General features: G+C 52.2%; 1 protein-coding gene across 5 annotated transcripts in view; it reads right to left on the bottom strand.

The window, feature by feature from the left end:
* Positions 1 to 22,293, bottom strand: part of MIDEAS (mitotic deacetylase associated SANT domain protein) — a 67,514-nt gene that overhangs the window by 36,363 nt on the left and 8,858 nt on the right. Inside the window, exons 2-3 of one of the 5 annotated variants that reach the window (XM_079909009.1) lie at positions 8,744 to 8,858; positions 7,937 to 7,978 (exon numbers count right to left, since the gene is read on the bottom strand). The exons of 2 other annotated variants lie outside the window; for them this stretch is intronic. The gene's annotated coding sequence lies outside the window, so the exon portion shown is untranslated. Of the gene's footprint in view, positions 1 to 4,950; positions 7,159 to 7,936; positions 7,979 to 8,743; positions 8,859 to 22,293 lie in introns of those variants that run through there. 2 more of the 5 variants (XM_079909008.1, XM_079909012.1) reach the window with 2 other exon arrangements.

The raw sequence follows: 22,293 nt of genomic DNA, 5'->3' as shown, positions 1-22,293 counted from the left end.
GAACTAGGACCCAGGGCCAGCTGAAGAGGTCAAAGCCAGGTCAGGTGGGATGAAGGATCTGAGGCCAGCCAGATGCGCCCCAAGAGCTGCCGGGCAGGCTGGGGGGAGGAGGAGGAAGGGGGAGAAAGGCCAGACTACTTGCACTCGCAGGATTTTGAGTTTCTGGGATCTCTTCCGAGTTCCAGGGCCTTCTCCTCCCAGGAACTGGCAAATTCTGGCAACAGCAGGCGGGCTTGGGGTCTCTGTCTGCCCAGCTGCTGGAAAAAGCTGGGAATCGAAATCCCCCACTATTTTCCCTCCTCTCTGGACCCCATTTCCCCAGAGAAGACGGGTGGCCTCAGAGGGAACCCCCTTCTGGCTGCAAGCCTGTTGTACTTCCCTCTCTCCAAGCTTTGGCCACTACAAATTTGCCCTGGCTGTTCCCCTCCCCCCTTCCTGAGACTCCTAGAGGAAGAAGCATTGCCTGGAAAATATAACACTCACCACAAGCTCCCTGTGGTTGGAGAGAAAGGCAGAGGGAACAGAGAGCACCTTCCCCGGCTGGCCATAGCACCAGGATCCGTTCCAGGAAGAGCAAGATCAAGAACCACTGCCTGGGACGGCTCAGGCCTCCAGCCCCTCTCCTCCCCACCAGTCCCCGAAAACCACAACCGGTAAGTTGAGTCCCGCAGGGAGCCCCCGACCCTCACCCCTGCAAAACCCCAGCTCTCTTCAGACATGTGTTAACTTTCTTCTTATATAATATCTTGGTGTTCCCCCCACCCTCCCACTCCACCCTTGCTACCTGGTGAAACAGCCAAAGTGCTTTTAGGAGCAACTCCCACCCCAGGCTCCACCCGAACTCCACTGAGGTCACACTGAGAGGCTTCAGGTGAAGCGAAGACAAGAGGATTTTTTCCTTGGCTTTCTAAAGCAGCCTTCCTCCCACCCACCTGAGCAGTTCAGCCTGAGGCCTGGGCGGGTAAGTTCCCGAGAGCACAATGTGATCTCTGGGAAGCTGAGCCCTTAACCCTCCGCTGCAGGGACAGAATCCCTTGCAAAAGTACACAGGCTGCAGGGTCTGGGCTGGTCCAGGCTGGAGTGCTCACACAGTTTTGCCCAGGGCCTAGGGAGTTCGAAAATGAGCTTCATTTACATAAGCCCAGTGGCCTGGAAGGGTACCCTCCTACCACAAGCAGGTGACCCTTCATTTCCTTTTCCCTGGAAGGAGCAAAAGGCAAACAGGAGCTGGGCTTGGCAGGAACTGGTGAAATGCTAGCCATCATCTGTTGAGTACCTACTGTGTGCCAGTCACTTTGCATGCATGATCTTGTTTAACCTTTGTAGCAACCCTATGAGTAATTATTATCATCCCCATTTTATAGGTAGGGAAACTGAGGCTCAGGAAGTTAAGCAATGCTCAAAGCCACACAGCAAGTGGGGCAGCTGAAGAACGAACCCAGGTCTGCCCAGGCCTCATTCCTATGCCCCTGCCAGGCTAGAGTCACTGCCCAGGTTATTGTCCACACACCATCCAGGAATGGTGTTCTGAGTGCGGGGAGGGAAGTAGGTGTACACAAGTTTTGCCTGATGGCTCTGGAATCCTAACTGATGTCCCACTGACTGTTATTGTTCCCAAGTGCATGACTGTGAGAGCCCCTGTAAGTGTGCGTGCGTTGGGGGTGGAGGGAGGGTGATCTGGATTCCAAAGAGCAGTTTCCAACACTGAAGTTATGCTGTAATGCTTCTGATTCATAAAATGAGCTCACAGTCTCACGATATCCTGAATGTTGCTTCGAATGCAAATGCAGATCCCACAAGTAAGAACTGGGGATTTCAGCACACTCCACCCAGCTCCAGCCCAGCTCCAGCCCAGCTCCAGCCCAGCTCCGAGGAGTTTACTTAGTTCAGCCCCACACAGCCAGAGCGATCCTGCCTGTGCAGAAGCAACTCTTCCAATGGAACACGACCCCTGGCTGCATTTCCTGCAGCCTGTGGAGTGTCAGGGAAGAATGGAGCCCCCAGGCTGCTTCTGTACTAATTCGAGCACACACAGGAAGGGTGCCAATTGGCCTGGCCAAAGGAAATGCCCAAGTTAGCAGATTCCCAGGCAGGAGGCTCCAACACTCACCCTGAGGTCCCACTGGGGTCAGGATTACTGGGACATATTCTCCAGAAGGCCAGCCATAGGGCAGTGCCAGGAGACTGGGTTCACCAGCATCAGACTCACACATGGACCAACCCTTTTGAAAACAATGGCACAGTATGAATCCCGCAGCAGGACTCACTGGGCCCACCACACGCTAAGTCCACGTTTTCTGGATGGAGATCTTTCATTCATTTTGTTCAGCTAACATATGCTAAACACCTACTAGATGCCGGACACTGTGGGAACAATATAGAGCATATGCTAGAGCAGAGCTATGATAGTACTGAAATGTGCTTTCAACATTTGGTATATATGTACTAACTTGCAAAATCCTCACCTCAACTCTTCGAAGGTATAGAAACTCTAGCTCCCAGTTTATGATTTGACCACCACATTACAGTATGTGCACAAATGACTATATAAGGTGGAAATGAGTATTCAGAAGAAGGCTGAGGCTTCTCCAAAGAAGTGACATTTGAAACAGGATTAGAAGGATACGCCGCAATCTCCCAGCTATTTGTGGCCATGCCCATTCCACCAGGAGCAAGGTTTCCTTCTGGGAGACCCAACTGCAGGAGAGGGGCTGTCAATGCCAAAGATTCCTGGACTGGACCCACTCCCCTTCCAGGACACTCTGCTCCATGCGCACCCCCCTGCCAATCCTTCTCCCACTCAGGGGCCCAGAGGCCTTGTCTCCACTGGGCATCCCTTCCCTGAGTTCTGCAGCCACAAGAGGCCTTCAGCGGAAATCTGTAACTGCATATTGCCTTTTTGTTTCTCCATTTATTAAAAGCAGCAGCCCACAGGGCTAAACACTCAAGCTATTTTTAAATCCCACATTTAAAAGTTGAACTCTCATCCCCATGGGCACTCCAGGGCACTCTTTCCTAGGGTGGAGTGAGGGGCTGACAGAGCCAGGAGGAGTGTGGGTTCTTCCCGATGCTTTGAGAGACCACACTGGCAGTGGTCAGGTCGTCCCAGAGCAAGCTGCATGGTTGAGGGGCGGGGGAGGAACCCTCCAGGTTCTTCACCCCGCTGGCCTCTGGGAGCTACTCAGACCAGAGTAACCTGCCAGAGGCCAATCCAATTAGAGTGGAGACTGGGCCAGAGCCATACAATGAGATGGTTTATCACAGTAACTGAGTGTTTACACCCCTATTATTCACTGTCCAGAGCCGTAGGAAAAGGAGGATCCACAAATTCCCAACCAGGGATGGTTTCTCCTTTCCCCTTCATCCTGAAGCCATCTAACAGCCTGTGAAAAGGGTGCATTTCTCTGATGTTAAAGCGGCACATGCACACCATCCCTAAGAGGTTCTGGAGCAAGACAAGTGGTTTCCTTCCCTTAGCCGGGACCCCACAAGGGAGACGAGGCTTCTCCTCAGAGCTGCGTTTCTTCCACTTGCATCAGGCCTCCAGTCTCAATCCTGAAGCTGCAGCGCCAAGGAGAGGCCAGACCTCCAGACTGCCACCAGGCCAGGCTCCCCCGGTTGGAGCAGGCCAGACCTTCCCTCCATCCAGCCACAGCTGCCAACAGGGATCCCCTGAACACACGTGCCTAGGCGGCCTCCAGACTCACCCAAGGCCAGCCAGGTCTCCCCCATCCCACCGTCCCCTGAGCGAGGCTGCACAGGCTGGCACACAGGTCCCAGGTGGCGCCGTGGAAGCAGGAAGTAGCCACTAAAGTTGTGACCGACAAAGTTTTAAATGGGGGAGAGTAACTTCCCCTTTCATCCTTGCAGCAGCTCACTCTGGAGGCTGGGCTGCAATACCCAGGGGCTCCCACTTCAGAGTGGCAGGTATCTCTTCTAGGTCCACCTTCCTGAGGCTTCCTTGGGGCTGAGGCTTGAAAGCGTCAGGCCCTTATCCAGAAGCCTGGTGGGGGCCCTAGAGGTGCAACCTGGTGCACACGCTCCTGGATGTGTGAGTTGTAAGGGGGGTATGACTACCGCCACCAAGCCGGCCTTACGCAGGCTCCAGAAAAAAAACCCGGGCTCCCGAGTTCCGCACAGGCACCACCAAACGCAGCACAAGGTGAGGCGGCGGGAGAACTCCGCAGGCCGCGGCTGCACGGGGCGTGAGGGGTTGGGCGAAGGATGACAGGTCTGAGGTGCGCCAGCAGCCGGCAGCGCCGGGGTGCGCGGGGTGAGGCCGGTCCGCCCGCCCTAAACGCTCCAGCTTAGGCCTCAGCTGCACTGGCCCCGGTTCCCTGCCACCCCTGCAACTCTGTCCCCCAAACTCCGGGCGCGCGTGCAGTTTCCACGTCTGCTCTCGGGTGCACACGGGAAAGGGAAAGGGCTCCCGCACCAAGTTCCCGCAGCTCGCGAGACCCTCCTGTACCTCCCGGACCCAGGCTCAGTCACGCAAGCCGGTCCCAGCGGACACCACGTTTCGCTCAGGCGGAGGAGGAGCCGCCGCTACCGCCGCGGGCCGGGTGGCTTGGGAGGGTTTTCCTGCCGGGGCCGCGCCTGGGTGGGCGGGGGCCGCGCGCGAGCTGCGTAGCTGCACAAACACGGCGGGTTGGCTCTGCACAGGCACTTACGGGCGGGGGGTGCGGGCCGCCGAGGGGGCGGGCGGCAGGGCGGCAAACGCACGTACACAAGCGCCCCCCCCCCCACGGCCGCTCGGGCAGCAGAAGTTGCCACGCCGCGCCCCCCGTGGCTCCGCGCCCCCGCTCCGGGCCGCGCCTGCACAGCTGCAGCCCGCGCCCCCAGCCGCCACTGCTTGCGCGCAGCCCGGGGTCCCTTGGCCGCCGCAGCCAGGCCGGGCTCTGCGCCGAGCCGCGTGCAGGCCTCGGCCGCCGGCCCAACAGCCCCACTTACCCTGCTCCTACCCGAGCTCCGGCATCGGCTGTCCCCTTTCCGCCGCGGGCCGCCGCCTTCGGTCGCCTCCCAGGCTCCAGCCGCCTGCACGCACTCCCGATTTTAAAAACAAACAGGCGCCGCCGCCTCCCCGCGACGCTCGCAGAATTTCCGCCAGCTCGCGCCTCCCGAGGCCGGGAAGTTTGCTGGCAGGGCCCGGGCGGGACGCGCGGGCTGTCACCCCTCGCTCCCGGCACAGGAGCCTCGGCGCACCCCGCGCCCGTGGTGTCCGCCTCGCGATCGCTCTCCCTCCCTCCGTGTCACCCCCGAGTCCTCCGATGCAGTGTCAGGATTGCACTGCTCTGACTCATCGGTTGAGCTCACAGCTTGAAAAAAAAAAGAGAGAGAGAGAGGGCGAGAGGCAACAGCGAAGGAGGAGGACTCTCTGGCGTGCTACAAAGGATTGCACAACTCGGGGCTGGGAGCGCGGAGCGCCCAGCGGCGGGCCGGCGCGCGCGGCACGGCGGCGAGCAGGAACCAGCTCTACCACTTCATCAGCACAACTGTCTCGGGTCTGCCTCTCAGCCAGCAGGCCCGGCGCCGCCCACTTCCTGAGACCAAATAAGGCCGGAGAAGGCGTCTTTAAACCTCCGGCGGCTGCCCAGGCTGGGGATTTCCAGCAGACCTCACCTCCACTCCTAAGTCAGTCGCCACCCTCCCCCAGCCCAGGCCGGCGCCCCCGATGGCTTTGCTGGAACCAACAGGCCACGCGGCTCGTTCCTTTCACACCAAGGTCAGGACGAGACGGTGACGAAATGTTTGGAAACCCAGCGGGCCTGCCAGGAAAGTATGTGTGTGATGTTGGGGAGGACACAAGTCGCTTTCTTCCACAAAGAAAACTCTCGTTTTGGATACGGCAAAGCATGCTTAATCCTCTCCAAGGCACTTCATTAACAGTCTCCCCAAGCTTCACTGTTTGGCTTAGCATCCTCGTGGTGTTAAGGTTATTGAGAAACTGCTCCCAGCCCCTATAAAAGACCCATGTCTTGATTACTTAGGTGTGAAAAGCTCCTTGGTTTAATTCTAGCAGCTGAGGCCCAAGTTAGGCAGCTTTTGACTGCATGCCTATATTTCGCCTACCTTCCCTACCATCCCCTGATGCCTCCTTAACTGGCGGGAAGATGGGAAACCTTTCTGCTACTCAGGAGGTTCTTGCTGGCCCCCACATACCATGAGGCTCCAGGGCCAGGAGAAAGTCCTGGGGAGGGAGCCCTTTTTTCCTAGTTCCTTTCGTTTGTTTTTGTTTTTTCTTTTCCCCAAGGAGATGGGTCAGAAGGAGATTCTTCTTTGAAGGAAAAACCACTGAAGAATACACTGTGTCCTGGCAGCTGCTTTTCCCCTGTGGCCAGTACTGAGAAGCAGGTGCATCCCTTGCTTTCTCAGGGGGAAGGGGAGGGGCAGCAGAATGTGATTCTCACGGTCCCTCTGAACCTGCAGGGCAAGGACCTTCCCCACCGTGCCCCTCCCCCTGCCCCCAGTGGATGACAGAGATGACACTGGTACCTTCTGCCTAGAAACCTTCAGAACCCCACACTTGCTTCTAAGGGGCGTGACCTTCCTGTCCTCTTCCATCCCTTCACTGGCGGGAGCACCTGTGTGCATCTGGAGCTCACACCTTACCCAGGAGGAAAAGGGCTTATCTGCACCATGGTATGACAGAAATGTCACAGTAATGACAACTTAGTCTCATCTGCAAAATAAAGATAATTATGCCAGGGGACTGGACCGGATGACCTTTTAAAATTCCTTCCAGTTTAAAATCCACGATTCTGTGATTGTAAAAAGTGAATGGAGGAGCCAGGGAAACGACCTCCAACAAAGAAAAGCCCAGGCTCTCGGATTTAGCATCTGCTCTGACAGTATTGTTCCTGACAATTCTCAAAGGATGTCCCCACGCACAGCCTACTGAACAAGCCTGTGTGTGAGAGAGTTTCATCCCGCTCATTTTATGGATGCAAACATTGAGGTTCAGAAAGGTTGAGTGACTTGCACAAGACCACAAGGCAAGCCAGTAGTCTGTCATCTCTCTGTTCCTCTTCCCATCTCCCCTAGAGGAAGGCAATGAGCAATTGAGGGACTGGGACGCTCAGGCATGCTGGCCCCCAAGTAGAGGCTGGACTCTCAGGACTCCTGGCAGAGGTTCTGTGTAAAACCTTTTTGTTTTTTCCATTTGTCTGATTTTTCTCCTTCCCACTGACACCTCATCCAAGTGAGGGAAGCAAAAGCAAAGCCACCTGGTCTGCAGTGCTCACTCCTCTGCAAACCTGCAGCCATCCCGACCTCCCCCTTGGGCCTGGCCCCCAGAGCTGGCCTCGAGCCAGTCCAGAGCAAGTCCCCCGATAGCCAGTGTAGACAAGCCCAGGGATGTTCCCCACCAAGCAGAACCCTGGCTGGGGAGCACATTTCTAGAAGAGCCTGCCACCAGGAAGCCAGAGCCTAGCCTCCAGGGAACAAGTGGGAGCTGCTCCAAAGGGCACTCCTCAGCCTTGTCCCGCCAGGACTCCCTCTCTGTCCCACGCCGGGATGCTGGGCCAGGCCCAGGAAGCAGCGCAGGGAACAGAGGTAGGTGGCAGGATGCATGAGAAACAGAAGTCATTGACCTGGAACAGCCCTGCTCATCTTGGAGCAGCTCATGCTCACAAAGGAAGAGAGGGAGGAGAAACGGCATGTGCGTGTGTAGGGGAGGAGGGCCCAAGACTGTCCCAGATGGCCCCTGCCTGGCAGGAGAAGTCTCCCTCCCAAAGGCAGGCAGCTGAGGATGTATAAAGAAAGCTGCAGCTCTTCCAGGAAAGCCCTGGAGGTCAGTTTTGCTGCAGATATGACAGTGCAGAATCACTGACATGTGAAGTGAAAGTTTTGATTTTAGAAGCTCCAGCCCTTCCTACAGAGGCAGCTAAGAAGGGTGCCTTTTGGGTAAGAAAAAAAAAAGGTGTTCCAGGGACCTTACCCATACAGCAGACTTTTCTCCGCCAGCAAGCTTCTTTACAAACTGCAGAAAAGAGAGAGGTACAGAGCTCCAGTTCCCAGGGAGTGCATCTGCTGAGAAACACTCCAGGAAGCAAAGCACCCTAGACAGGATTTCAAACTCTGGGTCCCAGTGACAGTAGAATATGGCATTAGAGAGGCTTCCTAGAATGGCATCAGCTCTCTGGACTCCACTCAGAGTGATCCCTCACTGCCCTGAGTGGTCATCGTCAGTATCCACTTCTGGGACAACTTGAGACCATTAAGAAGCTTCCAAGGGTGAATTCTGTGCTATGTGAATTATATCCCAATAAAGCTGTTATTAAGAGAAAAAAAACCAAAGCTTCCAAGGAAGCCAGGTTCTCACCACCCATCCACTGCCTCTAACTTTCTGCTTTCATCATTCACGATTTAAAAGAGGAGTTTTCGGGCTTCCCTGGTGGCGCAGTGGTTGAGAGTCCGCCTGCCGATGCAGGGGACACGGGTTTGTGCCCTGGTCCGGGAAGATCCCACATGCCGCAGAGCGGCTGGGCCCGTGAGCCATGGCCACTGAGCCTGCGTGTCCGGAGCCTGTGCTCCGCAATGGGAGAGGCCACAACAGTGAGCAGCCCGCGTACCGCAAAAAAAAAAAAAAGAGGAGTTTTCTTCACCCCAAACCCCATGTCTGCTTCCCTGTCCTTTTTCCATTGTCCTTTCTCTGTCAGGACTTTGCATCAAGGCCAGCACACATGGTGTGTTTAAGTGAATAACCAACCTTTACAGGAATGTGGGGAATAGGGGGTACAAATACCTTTGAGGAAATCCCAAGTCCACAATGCTGGGTTCCTTATGTCCCTTATGTTCCTTGTGTCCCTGTTGTCATTTCCCTTTTCAGAATAAAGGTACTACCTCTAGGACCTAATTACCTACAGTTAAAACAGAAGAAAGACAAAGTTGTAGAAAGAGCAGGGAACCAGGACTGAGTTTGGGTCCTGCCTAACTAAAGCCAACCCACTGTGTGATCTTAGGAAAGTTGACACTTACCTTCTCCAAGTCTTGCATTTTGGCTCCCTAGGAGATGTACTGTGAGTATTTGCTACACAAACAATAAAAGAATGCCTACTTTCTCGGGACTTTGGAGAATCACAAGGACAAGAAAACTGCTTTATCATGCTATGTACCTATACGAGGTGACAATTTTTTTTTTCTTTTTTTACTGTTTTACCCTATATCCCCTTCTCCCAAAACTAGCTTCTCCCTTTCAAAAACCTAGTCCAGTCAAGATTCCTTTTCCTCTGAAAGGACCCCAGGTCCACCCCCATCAGCCTCAGGGTGACCCTATGCTGGGCTCTTCCCAGAGAGACTCTTTCCAACACTGACTCAATGTCCCATCCAGGTGTCTCTCCAAGGCTTCTGCCCAGTCCCTGCTCTTTGCGTCCTTCCCTCCAAGCTTTTCCACTGTGCGCCCTCCCAGCCCGAACAGGGACGCTCCTTTGATGTCTGTGCCTTCTCTTCACCCCTTTTTTGCCACGTCCTTTCTGAGGGAGCAGGGAGCTCAAAACCCCAGCTGTGAAGTTAAGCCACCGTGTGCTGAGAAGTCCCTGCACTGTCTTCTCTTTTACCCATGAAAACCCAGGGGGCCCTCCGCCTGAGTTCACAGTTACCTCACCTGTTCCGGGGCAGGGCCATGCCTGCCGCAGCAGCCTACAGCTGTCCTCATCCCGTGGCCCTCCTACCCCCGCCTCCACCTCCCTCTCTCGCAGGCCTGGGCCAGGTTCTGAGTGCCTTTGTCAAGCCTAAGAGGGAACTTCTGCAGATGCCCCCAGTTGCTGCTGTCACTCTAGGAGAGACGTCTGGCTGGGGATAGGGAGAAGGACAAAACAGGTGTGGCCACCACGGAGGGTGGGCCGGCAGGGCCACGGGGAGAGAAACACCCTTTCTTCACAGAACCAGAGCTGCCAGCTTCCCGAAGGCCTCGTTTCAGCACAGTCCCATGTCCCCTGCAGAACCCCAGGACAGACTCCTTCACGATCTGATTTCTGGAGCTCAGCCTCCCTACCTTGTGTTTGTGGGCCAGGAGAAACGGGCACTCCGAGATCCAGGGTGTGCACTGGGCATGCTTTAAGGCATTATTTTTAAATGAAAACAAATACAAATGATGCGCCTTGGACTAGAAGCCAAAATTCATATTCATGGGAATGTCCAGGTTAAGAGCACAGGCTGAGACCTGAGTCCAATTCTTGGCTCACACTAGCTTGATGACGTTGAGCAAGTTTCTTAACCACTTGGTTTTCTCATGTGCAAGAAGGGGATGATAAGAGCTTAAAACAGTGCCTGGCGTACGTTAAGTCTTCCTAAGTATTGACTCCCATTTTTTCTCATCTCCTAACTGATCTTCTAGTCTTGCACACCTATCACCCACACTGCCATCAGAGTGATCACATCCCTTTTCAATACCTCCCATCATCTACTGCAAAAAGTTGAAACTGTTAGCCAGACTGTTAGGCACTTGCAGTTCTGGAATGATCTGGCTCTGCCCTACTTCCCAGCCCCAGGCCTACATAGCCTAACAACCTGAAGTTCCCCAAGATGCCTTCTTTCTCACACGTGCTCCTCCTCCCCCCACTTTCATCCACAGGTAAACCTGCCATACCCTGGTCCTGACTTAAGCTTAATGGCAGCTCTTCCAGGAAGCCTTCCTTGACTCCTCCAAGCAGAGCACGGCCACTGCAGTGTACACTGCTGGAGCCCTTCCAGAGCCCCTTAACCAGGTTGGTGCACTGTGAGTGCAGCTGCTGCTAGTATTGACTCCCAGCTACTGTGAGTGTTGACTGCTAAGGGCTCACAGCTGCCCCTGTGAGGGGGCTCAAAGGGAGCCTTTGCTAGGAGAGAGCACTGCAGCCAATGATTGAAAAGGGGGGTGGGTGGAGGGGGGGTGGGTGGAGAGGGGTGGGTCCAAAAGAAAGGTGGGATCAAATCTGTGGTGATGCAGTTCCTATTGCAGGGCTCCCTGTGGTATCTGGCTGAAGCTAGCTCCAGCTGCAACACATCCCTCCTTGCTTAGCTTCTTCCCCAGCCCAAATCTGCTTCCCTCACTTCCTACCTCCTGGGAGAACTTAAATCAATCCCAGGCACCCCGAACTGTCTTGGTCTCTGTCCCTAAGGATGAGACCAGCCACTCTCTCTCCTAACTCCCATGGCACGGTCTGTTTATCTAGACTCCATCCCCTACACCTTGCTCTACAGCTGCTTCCTGCACCATCTCCCTACTAGGTTCAGAGCTTCTGAAGGGCACAGCCTAGATCTTAGTCACCTTGTATCCCTGGTGCCTACGTAGTGCCTGCACATGCTGGGTGCTTAGTAAGTGCTTGTTGATAAATGCACAAATAACATTTGTGGAATTCTGAGGTAGGCAATAAAATGTAAGTATTATTATCACTACTTTTATTACTAGTCTGTTTCTTCCATTCTAAGATGCACATTTTAATATCTCTGAAGTGAGGATGCATCTTACAACTGATAGCACATCAAGGTTTAATTAGCAGCATTTTCTTTTTCATAGTTGTAAATAAAATAATGGTCATTTTATAATCATTGGCTTCTTAGGTTCAGTGGTGTATGGTATTATTATTATTTTTGGCCATGCCACACAGCTTGCGGGATCTTAGTTCCTCGACCAGGGATCGAACCAAGGCTCCGGCGGTGAAAGCACCGGGTCCTAACCACTGGACCGCCAGGGAATTCCCTGTATGGTATTACTACTACTACTACTACTACTGAGACTGGATCTCCTGGGTTCTGGGGACTGCAAGGCAAAGTCCACAGAGCTAAGTCCCCATTACCTGAGCTCAGTAGCTGTCAGGCAAGCTCTCGAAGTGACCTGCATTTGCCCAGGGACCAGAAGGACCCCTGTGTCCAAACACCTCTGGAAATTCCCATGAAAGCAGGCCAATGTGATGTGGAACAAGCTCTGGACTGGGAGTCAGGAAAGTGACGTTCTAAGCCTAGTTCTTCCTCTGATTTTCTGGATGACCCCAGGCGGGACCTATCAACACATTTACTGAGCACCTACTAAATGCTTGACATGATGCGAGCCCAATGGGTCCACCCAGTGCCCTGAGAGGAAGCCATTATCCTCATTTTATAGATAAGGAAGCTGAGGTTCAGAAAGGTTAAACAGCTCTTCCAAGGTCAGACAGATGGTATTTGACCTCTGGGCTCTCTGAGTCCTTCTCTCGGCTATATGAGGATACCTCCCTGGGCCTGTATTTTCCCAGAAAAAACGTCAAATAATGAGGCGTCACAGATTGGAGGCTCACAGGCCATTCTCATTCCCAGATACACTGTATTTGACCCATCTCATGTATTTTATTTTAATTGAATTAAATTGATTTTCACCATTTATTTAAATCAGGAGGTTTAAGCTAAAAATCGGGATTTCTGGTTTGTCATGAAAAAAGTTGGAACACTGGCCACATTGGGCCCTCCTTCTCACAGGTGGAGCTAAGTAGCAGCACAAGGGGAGTGGCTTCAGGAGGGAAATGGCACTGTGATGGCGCGCACACATTCCAACTTTCCACAGATTCCACCCCTTTCTAGGCCGTGGGTCACTATTGTTTCTCATCTCATCTGTGCTGTTTTCTTGCGCCCAGCCAGCCCCTGTTATTGAGATCGCCCCTGTTCCCCACAGGCCTTTGAGTGGGTGACCCTTAGACCAGATGAACTCCTGTGCCCTCTCCAGCCCTCACAGCCTGTGGCTCCTCCCAGAATCTCCCAGCGCGGCCTCCCTCCAAGGAGATCACTTCATGAACCTATTTCAGAACCACTCAGGCAAGCCCCTGCCTGGCACCTTTGCCTCCATCACGGGGGCCCCACTGTTGGTCCCTCCCAGCCCCAGCCGGCCCCACCGAGAGCATCCGTCCCAGCCAGTTCGGAGGGCTGTAGGCGATGGAGGGAATGGCGGAGGTGGTGAACCAGGCAGGTGTGGAGAGGTGCTAGCGCAGCTCAAGGGGCGGGGCCCCAGCCAGGGAGGGAGGGAGGAAGGCAGGACTTTGCACTTCCCAACAGGAAAGTGGTTCAAGGAGATACATGTATGTGGGGAGGCTCCGCAGTCACAGAAGATGAGCACCGTTTGACACATAAGGAAGGACAAGCAGTAACTCATCAGGCGGAAAAATGTACAGTCTCAGCAGCAATTTAAAATATGCAGATTAGAACACCATTAAGGGCCCATTATGGCCAGAGTCAACGTGACAATAAGTAAATAAATTAAACAAGAAAACTGTTGGCAGGGTCATCAGGAAACTGCACATACATTGCTGTACCACTATAAACTGTTCAAATCTTTCTAGAATGTGATTTGCATTGTGTTGCAAGAGTTTAAGACTCCATCAGGTAATTACGATCAGGGAACCAGATCCCACGAAAACAACTTAAAATAGCACCACCGGGCTTCCCTGGTGGCACAGTGGTCGAGAGTCTGCCTGCCAATGCAGGGGACGCGGGTTCGAGCCCTGGTCTGGGAAGATCCCACATGCCGCGGAGCAACTGGGCCCATGAGCCATAGCTACTGGGCCTGCACGTCTGGAGCCTGTGCTCCGCAACAAGAGAGGCCTTGACAGTGAGAGGCCCGCGCAGTGCAATGAAAAGTGGCCCCCGCTCGCCGCAACTAGAGAAAGCCCTCGCACAGAAATGAAGACCCAACACAGCCAAATAAAAAAATAAATAAATTTATAAAATAAAATAAAATATCGCCACCAAGGAGTTTTTATAAACGATGCTCATAGCACCTATATATAGACACCCCCCCAAATGGAACTCCATTCAGATTACAGAATGGTATGTTAACAGAATGAAATAGGAAAGAACTGACATATGGAAACAATCTGATGAAACCATTTGATGAACTCATGTTAAGGGACAAAATCGGTACAAAAAATAGAGGTGGACTTATCAATGTTAAAACTTCCATAGGAACATTAGCAGCAATCAGGAGAGAATTCTGAACAATGCAAATTGCTAAGGTGTAATGTTTAGTATGTTAAGTTGATCAAGATGGTTTAAATAATGATGATGATGATGATGATACTGACGATGTAAAGGCCTTTGAACAGGATTTCCTCATAATAAAAACACCCCAGCCCTGGTCCCAGGGGCAGGTAGGCTCAGGGCCCTGGCTTGATGAGGAAGGAAGAAGGAATGTAAACTGGGAGAGGAGGGGTTATGACTGTAGGTAGGGGGAGGGCCCCAGAGCTTCCCTTGTCAGAAGGGCTCTGAAAGACACCTCCACCAAAGAAACAAAGTTACACAAATAAACCCACACCATTTAACCTCCAAAGTCCCGGGTGCTAACTCTTACTGCTGCATTTGCGCTCTCAATTTTACTAATACCTTATTTCAGCAACTTCGTAGGTGACACTAGGGCTCTTTGTGGGCTAGCCTAGGAACTCAGCTACCATTTATAGCATTGTTTCTATGGAAATGTGTTTCAAGCTTCAAGAAACTGAGCTGCTGACAACCCTGGGGCATGCATGTGGTCTATAAATTAGGGAACTGAGACGAGCAGTTATTGCTGGGTCCTGGGCTCAGGAAGACAGCATGTTACTTAGATTCTGTGTCAGTTAATACACCACCAGCAATGATCCCGCTGGAGCTGGCTGGTGGTCACTGTAGAGGGTGGGGATGGGACCACGGCATCTAGGAATGAACACGATATTCTAGGAAAGCACATGGATATTCCCCACCCCTGCCTCCAAACCCACGCACAAGCCTGCGTGTCATGGAAGACATGAAACCAGCCTGAGTACCCTTCATGAGTATCCAAGCAAGCCCTGTGCCCAACACGCTCTCCAGTTTCTCTCTGACTCTGGCAAACCGCCAGCCACAAGGCCCTATTTCAGTCTGATCCTGGAACAACAAACTCCAAATCTTTGACAGTTCTGGAATTTGGCTTTAGCGGATATGTGCTTGCGATAACCCATCTCTCCACACGTTCTGTTGCGGTGGCTTCTGTGTTAGCAGGCTCCAACCTGCCCGCTCGAGGTCTGCCCAGGGCTTTCCAGCTCCACCCACTTCGGGACGCCAAGCAACACAAGGAGTCTGCATTTCCTGCCTTGGACTGTGCTAGTCACAGGGAAAGAATGATCGTGGGCCCTGCAACAGATACTCCACGTGACATGAAAGTTCCCCACCAAGAAGAAAAGGCTACACACAGGAAGGCAACCCAAAGGGGGAGTGATGGGTGAGAAGGCCGTGCACTAGGTGTCCCAAGGTTCTGTGATGCCAGAGATACAAGGTGGTCAGAAGGCGGTCAGAAGACAGTCAGCTGCTCAGCCACAGGCCACACCTGCAGCTGCAAGTCCCAGCACAGCTCATGGCAAGATGAGAGGGGTCAGAGGGCCCTGCAGGCCAAGCCAGAGGTAGGCTGGATGAATGTGGGGGGTTTCATGAGCCTGGCTAAAGGGCAACTCTAAGTTTCAATACTATAATGAATCTGTGCAACACTGTGCAGGAGGTCATTTTGCAAAGCACACCCTCCCCGCTGCCTGTGTGAACTACAGAAGAGAGAATCTGCCTCCCCCTGCGGCTGGGCCAGCAGGACCCGGCAGCCTCGAGGTGAGTGGGCGGCTTAAAGCCAGAGCCTCAGGGCCACATGTACTCACTGGGCTGGTTCCCTAGAAACCCAGGTGCAAACAATCATCTGGGGCTCTGAGGCCACTTGAGGGTCGCCTGCATCAGGCCGAGTCCACTGGGAGCCCCGAAGTTATGTAGTTAGCCAACCTATGAAGCCAGGCTCGGCCAATCTGAACTCTCCAGCCCCTGCAGTGCAGGGGGCTGATAAGACACAGCAGTTCCTTCTTTCAGGTGGTAATAGATGGGAGGCTTGGAGTTCCTCCCCCTGGCCTCCTTCCCACCCAGATCCAAAGATGTTGATAAGTTAAGGTCTTTTTTTTTTTAAGTATATAATATATAAGTATATACATGTATTTATTATATAAGTATAGTATATATTAGAGTAAACTAATATATAATAGAAATGTTATAAAGGTATAATATATTCAACTATATTAATAGATATTATATAATATATATTAAAGTATTATATAAAAGTATATATATGTAAAGCAATTTCAAACACACAAATACTCCACTCATAACCACTTCACCTAAATCTTGTATTTACCTTATGCCAATTTATACCATAGCCAATGTAATCAGTTTTTATGCACTCGTCAAGTGTATGTGCAATCTGCCTGTTAAAACAGAAGCCACTTTTTCACCAAAATTCTTCGGCACTTTCGCATGAATTAATATCATCTTCATATTAATTTAACAGTGGCACAATAGTCCACTGAGTCTAGGTATCACAAATTATATAGCCATGTGGAACACTCAGGCTGTTTACAGTTTTTTGCTATTTTAAACAACGTTGCTATAAATACCTTTGTGCGTATAGCTCTTTTCCTTTCTAGAATTATTTCCTTAGAATAAATTCCCAAGAGTAATACTAGTACATAAAAGGAAATTAACATTTTTTATAGCTTCAAGTTTTACATTTAAAAAATACATTGTTCTATGTGAGCTACCTGGACTATCTTTTTCAAAAGTAGTTTTCCTGACACCTCCCAATCCTACCAAGCAAGGTAGGATGGCTTGGAGGCAGCTCCATTGATTTGCTGGGGAGGGATGAGGAAGGAGGACAGAGATGTGAGTAGGAAGGTGGAGGACTGAGTTGGACAGGAGGAGGGAGCAGGCCCCCTGGAGGCAGAAACAAAGGCAGATCCCAAAACAGATCCCTCCCAAAACGGGCCAACACCTCCCTAGGACATCAAACCCACCCCACCACTCAAGTTTCCTCTGAGTTGATCTTCCAAGGGCCAAGAACAAAGACACACTTCGATGGGTTCCTAAAAGAGATCTTAGAAATACGATGTGCTTCCTGGTCTGGAAACATATTTTGCAAACAACAGAGGCCATGCACTCACAGTGGTCAAGTAGGCCCATGCATGTGTGGGTTCAACTTTGAGAAAGAAAATCTCTTAAGAAAGAAAGTCCACCTCATCAGAAATGGTGGGAAATATGCTCCTCCACGGCTCTCCCTAGGTGGCATGCAGACCCCGGGTAACTATTCCACACCAGGAGGGTTCTTGTGAGGTAACACAGGTCCCACTGTGAGGCACCATAAAGACACCGCCTGCCAGGCTCCGTTCACAGGCTTGGGGAATTTCTGAGCAGGAAAGAACCACATGTGGTGTAAGTGTCTCATTTTATAGACAAACTGAGACCCCAAGTGCCTGCTTTGGGGCTCCTGCTGCATCCTGCAGTCATTGTCAGGTGGGTGCCCCTCTTCCTCCAACAGAAAGAGCCCCAGCCTGTCCTGACGGTCACTCGGCTGACCAGGGCTTTCCGTTTTAGAGCCTCATGCCTCCTCTCATGCTGTGCTGACTCGTTCTCCCTAGTTCCTTCTCTGTGCAAAGCCAGCAGACAATGCCAGGCATGGACACTAAGGGGTCCTCCAAGGGCAGCTGGTGTTTAGCCCTCTTCAGGGGTTGGGCTGATGGGAAGGAAAGTCTCTGCCACCTTTAAACCAGCTCCTCACCATAGATGCCTCCTCAGGGTGAGGGGGACCCAGGTGCTGGCTTTGTGGCCCTAAATCCCCTTCCCACCCTCACCAGGGTCTCCCTCAGGTTCAGAGAAACAGCAAAGCCACCAAGGCAGCAGCTCCACCAGCAGGTGCAAAGGGAGGCTGTCAGCTCACCAATCACACGTGTCCCCTGACCGAGGCCAGGTCCTGGGCCTGCCCCTACGCCCTCACATCCCCTCAGGCCACCCTTCCAGTCCCATCACGGGACACCTACTGTGTGCCAGGCACAGTGCTAGGCCAGGGAGGAGGCAGGCACACCTGCAGCTGATGCCAGCATCCTCCTGTGGGGAAGCTCGATTGCAGAAACGCTAAGGTGGCAGCTCAGGAAGGCAGCAAGGAAGCAGGTGACTTCTGACCCGTTCTGTGGGCTTCTGCCAGGAAAAGGGCAGGGAGGACGGCTCCAGGTAGGGGGAACAACAATGCACAAGGCACAGAGGCCTGGAGGAGCGCGGAGGAGCGGAGAGAACATAGAGGGCGGCGCTAGGGAAGGGGGAGAGGCAGGAGAGGAGGTGGAGAGGTGGGCTGGGGCTCTCAGGGCCTTGGGGGCCTTTCTGAGGAATGTGAGGTTCCTCCTGCAGGACTTGGGCAGCCCTCAAAGGTTTTTAAGAGGGGTGACGTGATCAAAGCTGTGTTTTAGTAAAAACAGCTCAGATCCTTCCAAGACATCTTTTCCGCTTCCGTGTTGTTCTCAACACGATTCTATGTCATCTGGACAAAAATGGGCAAATAGTGCAAACTGTGCCAGAGCCAGCACTGGCTAGGAGCACTCCTGCTCTGTCCTTCCCGGGGGTCACCCTGACCCCACATTGGTGAGCAGGCCTCAGCCTCAGGAATCACCTCCAGTCCGGGGTGCAAGAACCCAGCCCTTGACACACTCAGCTTCGTGGAGGCAGCAGCTCCCCACTAACAGGCACCAGTGGAAAAGACCCTTGAAATGCTGGTAGCCACCACAGCCATGAGGCCAGAAGTTCAAAACTGCATTTTTCTCTTTAAAGCAAATTAATTCCTTCGTCTAAGGTTATTGGAACTGAATGGCCAAGATTTCAGTCAAGGTGCCCTGATGTCAAAGAGCTATAACCAGAGGATCTGAGGGCAAGAAGGGAGCTAGTGCTCACCGAACAAACACCCTCTTGTTTGGATGAGGAAACTGGGCAGGGATGCGACTGGCAATGCTGACAGCCCCAGGCAGATGAAGCCCTACCTCCTTTAGCTCTCTCTCAGGCAGGATATTGGATAGGACATCTCCACCAGGTTGACATCTTTAGAACGTGAGAAGAACCTACTCCTGTCACTTTGGACAACTTTGGCACCAAGCCTGAAGACAAACCCCAGTCAAAAGCAAGGTAGCACCTCCCAAACACCTCACGGCCCTGTGGGTCTTGCCCAACCCCAGAGGAGAAACAGAATTTGTACTGTAGCTGCCTTTTAACCAGAGAGAGCCAAGCTCTGGCCTCTGTCCTTACAAGGCAGCGCTGAAGTTTTCCAAGTGGAATCAAATGTGCAGGGAGGATCCAGATGCTAGGATGAGCTCTCTTTTCCACTGGAATCCTTCAAATTCCAGAGGAAAAATCCAACTGCTGATGAAATGCTCAGATCTCCAGAGCATATAAGAATCCTAGGACTTCCCTGGTGGCTCAATGGCTAAGAATCCTCCTGCCAATGCAAGGGACACAGGTTCGAGCCCTGGTCCAGGAAGATCCCAATGCCGTCGAGCAACTAAGCCCGTGTGCCACAACTACTGAGCCTGCACTCTAGAGGCAACAGGCCACAACTACTGAGCCCACGTGCTGCAACTACTGAAGCCCACGTGCCTAGAGCCCGTGCTCCGCAACAAGAGAAGCCACTGCAATGAGAAGCCCGCGTACCGCAACGAAGAGTAGCCCCCGCTCACCGCAACTAGAGAAAGCCCGCGCGCAGCAGCAAAGACCCAACGCAGCCATAAGTAAATAAATAAATTTATTTTTTTAAAAAAAGGAATCCTAAAGTTTAGCTGGAGGCTAAAGGATTCAGAAAGATGTCCAAAAAGATTAAGATCAAAACGTGGATATTTTCAGTGGCCTATGGGGGATGCCCCATCTCCACCTCATGTCCAGCACTGCCCAGTCATCCCAGTCTGAGGGCTAGAACGGGCTCTGGCTTCTATGGTGGACACTTGTCCACCTGGCATGCGTACCTGTCCCCAGGTTTAAGGAACCTGGCATTGTGAGTCCTTGTGGAAGGGAGAGTTCCACCTGCAACTGGGGAAGCTGTAACCTCCAGAATCTGTGAGAACATGAGCATGTGACCTAAGCTGGCCAACCAGATGCTCAGCCTGGGCTCTGCCTGTGGATTGAGTGACACAAAGAATCAGGGAGAGTTCAAAATTCATTCTGGAAGTGGTGGCAGCAGTCAGGTTAGCAGGCACCGGTGATGCCAGGCCAGTGGCATCATCACCTTGTCTTTGGTTTCAGCTACCCAACTTCCCACAGGTCCTGAATGATTTCTGAGCCTCAGTCTCCAGATTTCCAGGACATTCAGTGAGTCACCAGATATCCTTCCAGTACATTCCTTTTCTCATTAATTTAGCCAGAGTCAGCTTCTGCTGTTTGCAGACCAAAGACCTAGACTACCCCACCATGTCCTTCTACCTCTACACTGACTCCTCTGCACTGCCCCCCCACCCCCCCGAGACAACACCTAGGCTCAAGCTTCTATCTTTCCCTCCGGGAAAAGAGTCTCATCTAAATACACATCTGAGAGGATCACAGCCACCTAATAATCACAAACATGAACAAATGACGTAAATGCTGAATATAACAATTCATCCTGCCCCTGGTTCTAACCAGATGTTAGATTTGGGGCATTAATATCAGAAATTAAAAGCATTATCACTCCCTTGGACTCTTCCCTATTTCCCCATCAGTTCAGGGAAAGGTGGACTTGGAGTCAAGAAACCTGCGTTCTAGAACTTGCACATGTCACTCCAACCCTGGGGCACCTGGTGACACCTGCACCACCTATTTCTCAGGGAGGTTAAATCAAATGAGAAGTCCCCACCCATGGCAAAGACCCAGGAACCTTCTAATTCCTAAGTCAATCATTCTTTTCAGTCCTCTCTTTCTTGACGTCCCCAATGATTAACAGTTGATCAATTTCAACTCAATTTAATAAAGACTTATGGAAAACTTGCCATGTGCCATGTGCTGTACTAGGTGCACAAAACCATGGTCCCTGTTATAAAATGCAAAGCTCCCTCCTCCTTTGACATCTATGACATCATGCTCTCCTGGTTTTCTTCCTTCCTCACCATTGGTTCCTTCCTGGTCTCCGTTGCTGACTTGCCTAGTACCGTACCCCTTAAACGGTGATCCCCTTGCCTCCTACTGCATGCTCTCCATGGGTGATGCCATCAGCTCCCCTAGCTCCAACCACCTTCTGTGTTCTGGTGATTCCCAAGTGTCTGTTCCAGAGTGTCTGACAGACATAGGGGGCTACTGGGAGGTAACTGGGTTTGTCTGGAACTTGTCTTGAAGCTGTAGCTGCACAGTAAGTCATCATTTTTACTTAAATGATGTTTATTTGGGGTAGCTTGGTTAGAGTTCGTGGAGGGGGCAATGCTGCCCATTGCCATCCCTTGTGGGAGTCTCCTGCCCCAGACCCATATGTCCAACTGCCCACTAGAACTGCTTTCTTGGATGTCCCGGAGGCACCTCCAATTCAACATGTACAAAATTAGACTCATTGTCTCTTCCCTAAAAGCTGCTCCTCCTTGTTTGTTTCAAGCAGAAACCTAAGGAAACACTTCAACTTCTCCCTTGCTCTATTCATTTGGTTGGTCCTCAAGGCCTGTCAATCCAACTCCCTCGACACCTTCCTAATCCAGCTTCTCCCTCCCCCACCGCTCTGGCTCAGACTCCTCCATCTCACCCGAGGGACCACAATGACCTCCTGCAATGACCTCCTCACTGGTCTCTTTACTGCCCATTTTTCTCCAGCTCCAGTCAATCCTCCACATCACAGTGAGTAACCTTTTAAAAAGAAAATCTGATCCTTTCTCACACACACACACACACACACACACACACACACACACACAAAATCAGTCCTCAGTGGCTCCCCAGTGCCCTCAGAGTAAGGTCTAAATCTCTCTGCTGACACAAATGGCTGGCCCGTGACCTGGCCCCTGTCTGTCCTTTCTGCACCCACTCCTACACGTGCTCCATCACACCCGCTGCTTGCAGTTACTGGAGAAGACCGTGTTGTGTCACGCCTCCACTCCAGGCCCTGCCTGAGCTGCTCCCTGTGCCTAGAATGCCCTGACCCCCTTTGCCACCTGGTGGACGCTCACACACCACTTTCTCCAGAAAGCCTCTTATTCATTAATTCCCCAGGCTTCCCTGAGCACAGGGACCATGCAAGGCACTGGGGCCGTCCTAGACCTTTCCTAACGGTCCTCTCTCCTCTGGCCTGGCAGAATCGACCTGTCCCTCCTCTGAGCCCTGCAGACCCCTGAACAGTTTCACATTGACATCCGTGGCACTAATGGCTCTTGGCTTTTGTGTGTGTCCGTCTCCCTCACAGACCGTGAACACCTTGAAGGGGGAGGCATCCCCAGTACCTAGCACAGAGCTAAGCACACAGTAGGGACTCAAAAAATGCATACAGCATGAGTGAGTAAAAGAAGGAAGAATGTGGGGGAAAGCACTCTATAAACAATAATGGGCAGGGTTCCACTGCTA

Source organism: Stenella coeruleoalba, assembly GCF_951394435.1.
Source record: "Stenella coeruleoalba genome assembly, chromosome: 2".
Lineage (NCBI taxonomy): Eukaryota > Metazoa > Chordata > Mammalia > Artiodactyla > Delphinidae > Stenella > Stenella coeruleoalba.
This window is presented reverse-complemented; position numbering and strand designations above follow the sequence as displayed.